The following is a 9,959-nucleotide window of genomic DNA, read 5'->3' as shown; positions in this document are numbered from 1 at the left end:
GCGCAGACGCCGCTGGCTGTGCAGGGCACAGACGCTTGAATGCGCGCGCAGCGGCGGCAAGGGCACGGGACTTAGGCCACGGTGGGTGCTGACGACGCAGGAACCAAGGGCGATCAGGAACCAGGCAATTTACCGATCTGTCGACAAGAAGAATAGTCTTAGGCGATGAACATGCCGCCGCAATTGCTGCTGTCAACTTGCAGCGTTCCTAATGCATTCGCGTATGACGACTCCAAGGTGTAATGATTATGAAACGGCGCAACGAAAAAACACGCAAGACTCACGACGAGGAAGACATGAAGGCAAGCGAGCAAGTCTCTTGTCTTCCTCGCTTGTCTTCATGTCTTTTTCGTTGTGAATGTGTCGTGTCTTTTCGTTGAGCTGTTTCATAACCATGCAATCTTACCAACTCGCCCAACTAACAATGCTACTGTCGAAAGTGTAAGCCATCCGGCGAGGCTATAATGCCGTCCTCTTTAGATCACGCGAACGCCACAGAGACTAAACGATCGCACGCCTCCACCCACGTTTCCGAGGAGCGCGGCTTTATTAGTTCAGTCGCAGCAACTCCGAAAAGGCGGTAGCGAACGAGAACCTTGCGCGATGACGTGATAATTGCGCCTTTTCATGGCGACAGGCTTAGATGCGTCACAAAAGGCGAAAAGGGACCGTCGGCGTCGGCGTCACCACGAAGTGATACAAAGAATAAGCATGCGGCTTATCGTGACGCCAGCGATCGCTGAAATTTGTTAGGTTGTTATGACGACATCAGGGCGTCGTTATGATGTGACTTGGCGTGACTTAACATGATCGCATGTCAACGTTGCTTCGTCAAAAGTCGGCCGATCCCTGAAGCAGGAGTAAACAACGTTAGCTGCAGAAATCATTCGGGGTAAGGTGGGGGGTAGATAGCGAGGTTCCTGTCACATTGCCTAAAGTGTGATTCACCACCACAAGAAGTGAGTGGTCTGTTTGGTCTCCTGGAGCTGTCCTCCGGCCACTGGAGACGCATCTGCAAAATCCTCAAGTCCGAGTATTGGAGACAGGTGAGGCACCTGAAGGACTGGCTGAAGTGCTTATGCATTGGGGAGAAACAAGGGGTGGGTTCACCAACGTCATTTTGAGGAGATGTCGCGTATGTCCGCGCGTCTGACTGAATTTTACTGGAACATGGTGCGTCCCCACCTGTTGAAGACAAAGAAATACACCATTTCCTGCTAAAGGGGACCATGAGGCGATGCGAAGCCGGAGCACTTGCACGATCGCGTTCCGTTGGCGTTCGTTGGTCATGCTACCGACCTCGCGTCGTGGAACGCGAAGAGGAACGCTACGCGCGTCTTGTCTTCCCTCTAGCCTGGCCGTTAATTCTCACAAGGCGAGCGGGGAACGCGGTCGACAGGCGCGCGAGAGGAGGGCAGCGTAGGGGAGGAGAGAGAGGGGAAGGTGACACGCACGCGGTGGCGCTCATCGGTGCGTTGCGCAGGAGAGAATTTCGGCATGTCTAGCCCGCGTTTCAGAGGAAGAGTGGAGAGGGGAGGGGAGAGGGGAAGTGGATAGGGTGAGTTGAGTGGGGAAATGGGAGAGGAGAAGAGGTGTGGAGAGAGGGTATGCGCATGCGCAGAAAGGGTGGTCACGCCGCACACCACCACCAACACCACCGGTTGAACTCCGCTATAAGATGCTTCGCATCTAAAAGAAGGCGCCTAGTCAGAATTGTTGCGTGTTGTGTCAGGATGGTACAACGTTACCACCAGCTATGTACGCCCTCCTCAGCAAGGGACCAAAGTTCAGGCTACCGCCGCGACTTGAGAAGCACGAATTGCTTGCCAGGGTTCGAGCAGTAGCAAGCAATGCCCCTTCGCAGGAAAAAGACCGTTGTCTTTCGGAGGGTCTCGATTGCCTCATGCGCACTCGTGACGAATTGCAGGAAGCAAGAAAGGATTGTTTCCGGCTGGTGGTGGACTATTTCCGTCGAAATGGTTTAACGCTACTACAGTCGGACAAAGAGGGAGGGTTCGTGGTTCAGCGCACAGACTGCTTGAACGAAAGGGCCTGTAGAGCGATGGAAAAAACACTTCACACCCGTTTCGGTAAAACCGAGCCAAGTAAAACGGAACGCAGTGAGATTGCTTGAGAAGTACAACAAAGAAACATTAGCTAAAGCAGCGACAAAGTGCAGTAACGACCGGCTCCAAGTCTTTTTCCCGGCGAAGACTGATAAGGTGGACTGCCCACTAAGAGCAATTGTGACAGAAAGCGGATCCTGGCAAAAAACTCTAAGCACCTTCCTTCAGCGTCATCTGAACTCCTTGAAGCCAGTGGACCCGTTCGCCCTCCGAAATTCCGCGGACTTGGTTGACGTGCTAAGGGAAGGCCTAACTGGAGTAAACAGTGCGTTTGGCTTGAACATAGAGGACCTTTATTATTCAATTCCGCACGACGAATTGTACATAGCTGTGCGTGAAGTGATCGAACTCAGTGGAGTTGTTCGCTTTCAGAACCAAGTAGGCATGAGCGTTGGCGCATTTTATGAGGGGCTGTCCTTTTGCTTGGAATCCACCCTGGTCGAGTTTAAGGGTAGTGTGTTTTTACAAAAGAAAGGAATATGTATTGGGTCAAGCGTTGCGGCGATCTTATGTAGCACATTCCTGGCCAAAATTTACAACCGCATTTGCGCTTCTTTGGACAACGAACATGTGATCATTGTGTTTAGGTATGTGGACGACTTTCTGGTTTTATAAGGCTTTTGCCAGGATAAAAGTGGACGGTGTTGCAGTGGGTATTTTATCTGTTTTTAATGATTGTTCTCGAGGTTTAAGTTTTAGCTGCGAACTACCACTCGACAAAGCCATATGGTTTCTTGACGTACAACTAATGTTTCATGACAATGACCATGTTTGCTGGATCTTTTCGCCCCGTACAAAAAAAAAGCACTAATGCCATATGAACCCAACCAGTCGAAGTTCGTCAAGAGGAGCGTAGCGCTCGGTCGCGTCATGGACGCGGTGCAAAAGAGCTGCTCCCATCGCATAGCCTGTAGCCTGAGAGAGCAGGTAGAGAGGTTAATGGCGGCGGGTTTCCCTTTCTCGGTCATTAGGTCTGTTGCGGAAGTTGGTGGAAAAAGCGAAGGGGCTTGAAGTTAGGAAGCCTACCTAGAAAATGAAGGATTTTGAAGTGATACCTTACATACATAAGGTTTCTCACAACATAAAGAAATTGGCTGAAAAGCAAGGGGTCAGCATGGTTTTTTTCCGCACCATGCAAATTGGCAGGCTTGTGTGCGAGAATAGGCATCGAGGGGAAAAGGAAAGAGGCCTGTCAAGTCAAGCACATGAAGCCCTTTGTTGAGTGCAAGACTGGTGTTATTTACTGCGTTCCACTAGCATGTGGCAGTTTATATTGGGCAAATGGGAAGGTGTATAAATAAGTGGTTGCAAGAACATAATACATCCTTGATCGGGGACTTGGGAAGCAATGTGGCTGTTCATTGCCGTAGTTGCACGAAATGCAAATACAGTAAGCCGATGTTCGATTGCACGACCATTTTAGGTAGGGGAAAGACAAGATATTCGCGGGAGATTTTAGAAGCAGTTCATATTATGAATCATAAAGATAATTGTGTCAGCGATACGTCCTTGTCTCTGACGTCGAAACAGCGTGCCCACTTAGCGTAAAAATAAGTTGAGTGTCACGTGTCGTGAGAAGTGACGGCAATGCGCATGCGTGAGCAGTCCTGTGCGGCAATGCAATTTCCAGTAAAGCACAGTTGAAAGTCCAGCGTTCGTCCGTGTGTAACGCCTTCTTCTTGTGTACGTGTTTTCAGTGTTTTCGCTGGTACCCCATTTTCAAGTTCATAATGCAGCAACTGGCCCAACAGCTAGCGCTAATGCATAAGCAACCCTCTGAGTTTATTAGTGTCTATGGTCTCGCAAATAGTCTTCGTCCGCTCTGAGTAATAAATGTTTACTACTGTTAACAGTATATCGGAAGAAAATTGTCCTCGCGTTAAAGTTTTCTACGACCGGCGACGCCAACATGTAACTACAGCAACATTCCACTATCCCAAACTGAAGGGCATTGCTTTACATCAGGAAAACGAGCAAACGTGATTGGATAGAGTATCTATGCAAATCGTTTCTGCGTGGGAGGCTGATCGCTATGGCCGCTGTTAATTATTATTGGGTTGTAACCAACCATAGGTAGATACGTTTTCCATACGACAGAGCTGACTGCTTAGCGCTTTCAAACTGTAGAGCACAGTTAATTACTCTAAATCATTTCCCATGTTACTGAACGCGGCACATTCACTGTCGGTGACGAATGCACACGACATGTGCAACAACTTATTACAATGATGGGATTTATTTATCAGTGATGGTAAGCATTTCGGAAGTACTTGAACAAGCACAACATTTCACGTCAAGGTTATTCACCGCATCGGAATGACCTTAAACCACCCGCGAGAATGTAACGTCACGGCACGTGATCCGCTGCGGATAGGCGTGACATCTGCGCTGCGGTGCCACGTGACTACCCTGTAAGAAAAAAAAAGAGTATGCGTGACTCTTTTCGGACAGTTCTGACTTGCCACGTATACGATACTCTTTAAAGTGGCACGGTGACTCTCTTGGAGGGTCAGAGTCGGCGCGCTCTAGGAGAGTACCCTGACCCTCTAGGAAGAGTGGAAGGACCTTTATCCGAAAGATCACATTAACACTTATGGGAGAGTCAGAAGACTCTTGCCGGCAACACTCTTACGGGGATCAATTGACACACACCGAAGCGTCAAGCGACTCCGCAACTATTTTAAGTTATTCAATTGACCCATTCTCTACCTTTTCGCGGCTGCTGTTGGAAATAGAGAACTATTCATCCTAAGCCAGTCCAATAATACTTGCAGTCGTACCCAGTGACTGCAAAAAAAAAAGAAAAGTTCAATTTTAGCATTATTTTATTGAAACTCGTCAAAACAACACACCTTTTCCATTAGAGTAATCTAGAAAGCGCGAGAAGATGGTCTGTGACTTCAATTAAGCCGCTGAGGTGCTCTTTATTTACATGCTTGTAGAGTGTAGCCAAATAAAATGTGTGACAGTGATGTGCTTAGTGTCCTATGTTGCAAAATAAACGTCAGAAATCGGCATCATGTTTTTATATTTATTACTTGTGATTACGAATAAATCAAAAAGTGGTGACGGTTGGATGCATCAGACTTGTGAAAAATTGTATCTGAGAAGCACGACGTGATATTATGATGAGAAAACGGAATTGCAGTACGAGTTTGCAAAACCTACACAATAAGTGGTTTACACAGACATAATGAAGGCTCACAACAAAAGAACAAATGCAAACAGGCATGATAAGGAACCAGGTTCTTTGCCATTATCGTGTAAAACACAACTTGCAAATAGTAGCTGCTATAACGCGTCACTTGGCAACAAACTTGTAGCACAAGATGATGTGAATGAGAACTAACAGAAAATAACGCCAAGGAAAGTATAGGGGGTGTTATGTGTAGTATTTAGAATATAAATGTGAAGAAAGTAAAGTGGACGAAAAGATAACCTGCCGCCGGCAGGGACCGAACCTGCGACCTTCGAATAACGCGTCCGATGCTCTACCACTGAGCTATGGCGGCGGTCATCCTCCCGTCCACTTTATGGGGTATATATGTGCATTTAAACCTTGGAGTGTTAGTCAGCGCCAATCGCAGCCATGGCGGCGAGTGTGGAACACTCTTTTTCTGCCTTTCTGGCGTCACGTAGCACGTGATCTTTTTACCAGCTGGCAGCTGACAATAACGGACGCGTTATTCGAAGGTCGCAGGTTCGGTCCCTGCCGGCGGCAGGTTATCTTTTCGTCCACTTTACTTTCTTCACATTTATATTCTAAATACTACACATAACACCCCCTATACTTTCCTTGGCGTTATTTTCTGTTAGTTCTCATTAACATTGTGTCCAACAAAGAAAAACGAGCCCTTAAGAATCATCATCTTTCCTTCATTCATAGCAAGGGTCTCGTTCTGGCAGACTTGATGCCTTCAGTAGTATGCGAGGATTATTGGTCAGCTGCCAGCTGGTAAAAAGATCACGTGCTACGTGACGCCAGAAAGGCAGAAAAAGAGTGTTTCCACACTCGCCGCCATGGCTGCGATTGGCGCTGACTAACACTCCAAGGTTTAAATGCACATATATACCCATAAAGGGGACGGAGGATGACCGCCGCCGTAGCTCAGTGGTAGAGCATCGGACGCGTTATTCGAAGGGTCGCAGGTTCGGTCCCTGCCGGCGGCAGGTTATCTTTTCGTCCACTTTACTTTCCTTCACATTTATATTCTAAATAACTACACATAACACCCCCTATACTTTCCTTGGCGTTATTTTCTGTTAGTTCTCATTACATTGTGTCTAACAAAGAAAACGACCCTTAACAATCATCATCTTTCCTTTCTTCATAGCAAGGGTCTCGTTGGCAGACTGGCCTTCAGTAGACGAGGGATTATTGGTCAGCTGAGCTGGTAAAAGATCACGTGCTACGTGACGCCAGTAAGGCAGAAAAAGAGTCCACATGCGAGGGATGGCGCTATACACTCCAAGGTTTAAATGCACATATACCCCATAAAGTGGCGGGAGGATGACCGCCGCCAGCTGGTAAATCGGACGCGTTATTCGATCAGGTTCGTCCCTGCCGGCGGCAGGTTAGCTTTTCGTCCACTTTACTTTCTTCACATTTATATTCTAAATACTACACATACACCCCCTATACTTTCCTTGGCGATTTTCTGTAGTTTCTCATTAACATTGTGTAACAAAGAAAACGACCCTTAAGAAATCATCATCTTTCCTTCATTCAAGAGTGTTCTGGCACTTGATGCCTTCAGGTAGTATCGAGGATTATTGGCCGCCTGGTAAAAAGATCACGGCTACTGACGCCAGAAAGGCAGAAAAAGAGTGTTCCACACTCGCCGCCATGGCTGCGATTGGCGCTGACTAACACTCCAAGGTTTAAATGCACATATATACCCCATAAAGTGACGGGAGGATGACCGCCGCCGTAGCTCAGTGGTAGAGCATCGGACGCGTTATTCGAAGGTCGGCAGGTTCGGTCCCTGCCGGCGGCAGGTTAGCTTTCGTCCACTTTACTTTCTTCACGTTATATTCTAAATACTACACATAACACCCCCTATACTTCCTTGGCGTTATTTCTGTTAGTTCTCATTAACATTGTGTCTAACAAAAGAAAACGAGCCCTTAAGACAATCATCCTTTCCTTCATTCATAGCAAGGGTCTCGTTCTGGCAGACTTGATGCCTTCAGGTAGTATGCGAGGGATTATTGGCGTCAGCTGCCAGCTGGTAAAAAGATCACGTGCTACGGTGACGCCAGAAGGCAGAAAAAGAGTGTTCCACACTCGCGCCATGGCTGCGATTGGCGCTGACTAACACTCAAGGTTTTAAATGCACATATATACCCCATAAAGTGGACGGGAGGATGACCGCCGCCGTAGCTCAGTGGTAGAGCATCGGACGCGTTATTCGAAGGTCGCAGGTTCGGTCCCTGCCGGCGGCAGGTTAGCTTTTCGTCCACTTTACTTTCTTCACATTTATATTCTAAATACTACACATAACACCCCCTATACTTTCCTTGGCGTTATTTTCTGTTAGTTCTCATTAACATTGTGTCTAACAAAGAAAACGAGCCCTTAACAATCATCATCTTTCCTTCATTCATAGCAAGGGTCTCGTTCTGGCAGACTTGATGCCTTCAGGTAGTATGCGAGGGATTATTGGTCAGCTGCCAGCTGGTAAAAAGATCACGTGCTACGTGACGCCAGTAAGGCAGAAAAAGAGTGTTCCACACTCGCCGCCATGGCTGCGATTGGCGCTGACTAACACTCCAAGGTTTTAATGCACATATATACCCCATAAAGTGGACGGGAGGATGACCGCCGCCGTAAGCTCAGTGGTAGAGCATCGGACGCGTTATTCGAAGGTCGCAGGTTCGGTCCCTGCCGGCGGCAGGTTAGCTTTTCGTCCACTTTACTTTCTTCACATTATATTCTAAATACTACACATAACACCCCCTATACTTTCCTTGCGTTATTTTCTGTTAGTTCTCATTAACATGTGTCTAACAAAGAAAACGAGCCCTTAAGAATCATCATCTTTCCTTCATTCATAGCAAGGGTCTCGTTCTGGCAGACTTGATGCCTTCAGGTAGTATGCGAGGGATTATTGGTCAGCTGCCAGCTGGTAAAAAGGATCACGTGCTACGTGACGCCAGAAGGCAGAAAAAGAGCGTTCCACACTCGCCGCCATGGCTGCGATTGGCGCTGACTAACACTCCAAGGTTTAAATGCACATATATACCCCATAAAGTGGACGGGAGGATGACCGCCGCCGTAGCTCAGTGGTAGAGCATCGGACGCGTTATTCGAAGGTCGCAGGTTCGGTCCCTGCCGGCGGCAGGTTAGCTTTTCGTCCACTTTACTTTCTTCACATTTATATTCTAAATACTACACATAACACCCCCTATACTTTCCTTGGCGTTATTTCTGTTAGTTCTCATTAACATTGTGTCTAACAAGAAAACGAGCCCTTAAGAATCATCATCTTTCCTTCATTCATAGCAAGGGTCTCGTTCTGGCAGACTTGATGCCTTCAGGTAGTATGCGAGGGATTATTGGTCAGCTGCCAGCTGGTAAAAAGGTCACGTGCTACGTGACGCCAGAAAGGCAGAAAAAGAGTGTTCCACACTCGCCGCCATGGCTGCGATTGGCGCTGACTAACACTCCAAGGTTTAAATGCACATATATACCCCATAAAGTGGACGGGAGGATGACCGCCGCCGTAGCTCAGTGGTAGAGCATCGGACGCGTTATTCGAAGGTCGCAGGTTCGGTCCCTGCCGGCGGCAGGTTATCTTTTCGTCCACTTTACTTTCTTCACATTTATATTCTAAATACTACACATAACACCCCCTATACTTTCCTTGGCGTTATTTTCTGTTAGTTCTCATTAACATTGTGTCTAACAAAGAAAACGAGCCCTTAAGAATCATCATCTTTCCTTCATTCATAGCAAGGGTCTCGTTCTGGCAGACTTGATGCCTTCAGGTAGTATGCGAGGGATTATTGGTGAGCTGCCAGCTGGTAAAAAGATCACGTGCTACGTGACGCCACAAAGGCAGAAAAAGAGTGTTCCACACTCGCCGCCATGGCTGCGATTGGCGCTGACTAACACTCCAAGGTTTAAATGCACATATATACCCCATAAAGTGGACGGGAGGATGACCGCCGCCGTAGCTCAGTGGTAGAGCATCGGACGCGTTATTCGAAGGTCGCAGGTTCGGTCCCTGCCGGCGGCAGGTTATCTTTTCGTCCACTTTACTTTCTTCACATTTATATTCTAAATACTACACATAAACAGCCCCCTATACTTTCCTTGGCGTTATTTTCTGTTCGTTCTCATAACATTGTGTCTAACAAAGAAAACGAGCCCTTAAGAATCATCATCTTTCCTTCATTCATAGCAAGGGTCTCGTTCTGGCAGACTTGATGCCGTCAGGTAGTATGCGAGGGATTATTGGTCAGCTGCCAGCTGGTAAAAAGATCACGTGCTACGTGACGCCAGAAAGGCAGAAAAAGAGTGTTCCACACTCGCCGCCATGGCTGCGATTGGCGCTGACTAACACCAAGGTTAAAATGCACATAGATACCCATAAAGTGGACGGGAGGATGACCGCCGCCGTAGCTCAGTGTAGAGCATCGGACGCGTTTTTCGAAGGTCGCAGGTTCGGTCCTGCCGGCGGCAGGTTATCTTTTCGTCCACTTTACTTTCTTCACATTTATATTCTAAATACTACACAAACACCCCCTATACTTTCCTTGGCGTTATTTTCTGTTAGTTCTCATTAACATTGTGTCTAACAAAGAAAACGACCCTTAAGAATCAAGATG

Source organism: Rhipicephalus sanguineus, chromosome 10 (assembly GCF_013339695.2).
Source record: "Rhipicephalus sanguineus isolate Rsan-2018 chromosome 10, BIME_Rsan_1.4, whole genome shotgun sequence".
NCBI classification, from domain to species: Eukaryota; Metazoa; Arthropoda; class Arachnida; order Ixodida; family Ixodidae; genus Rhipicephalus; species Rhipicephalus sanguineus.
Note: the sequence above shows the minus strand (reverse complement) of the source record.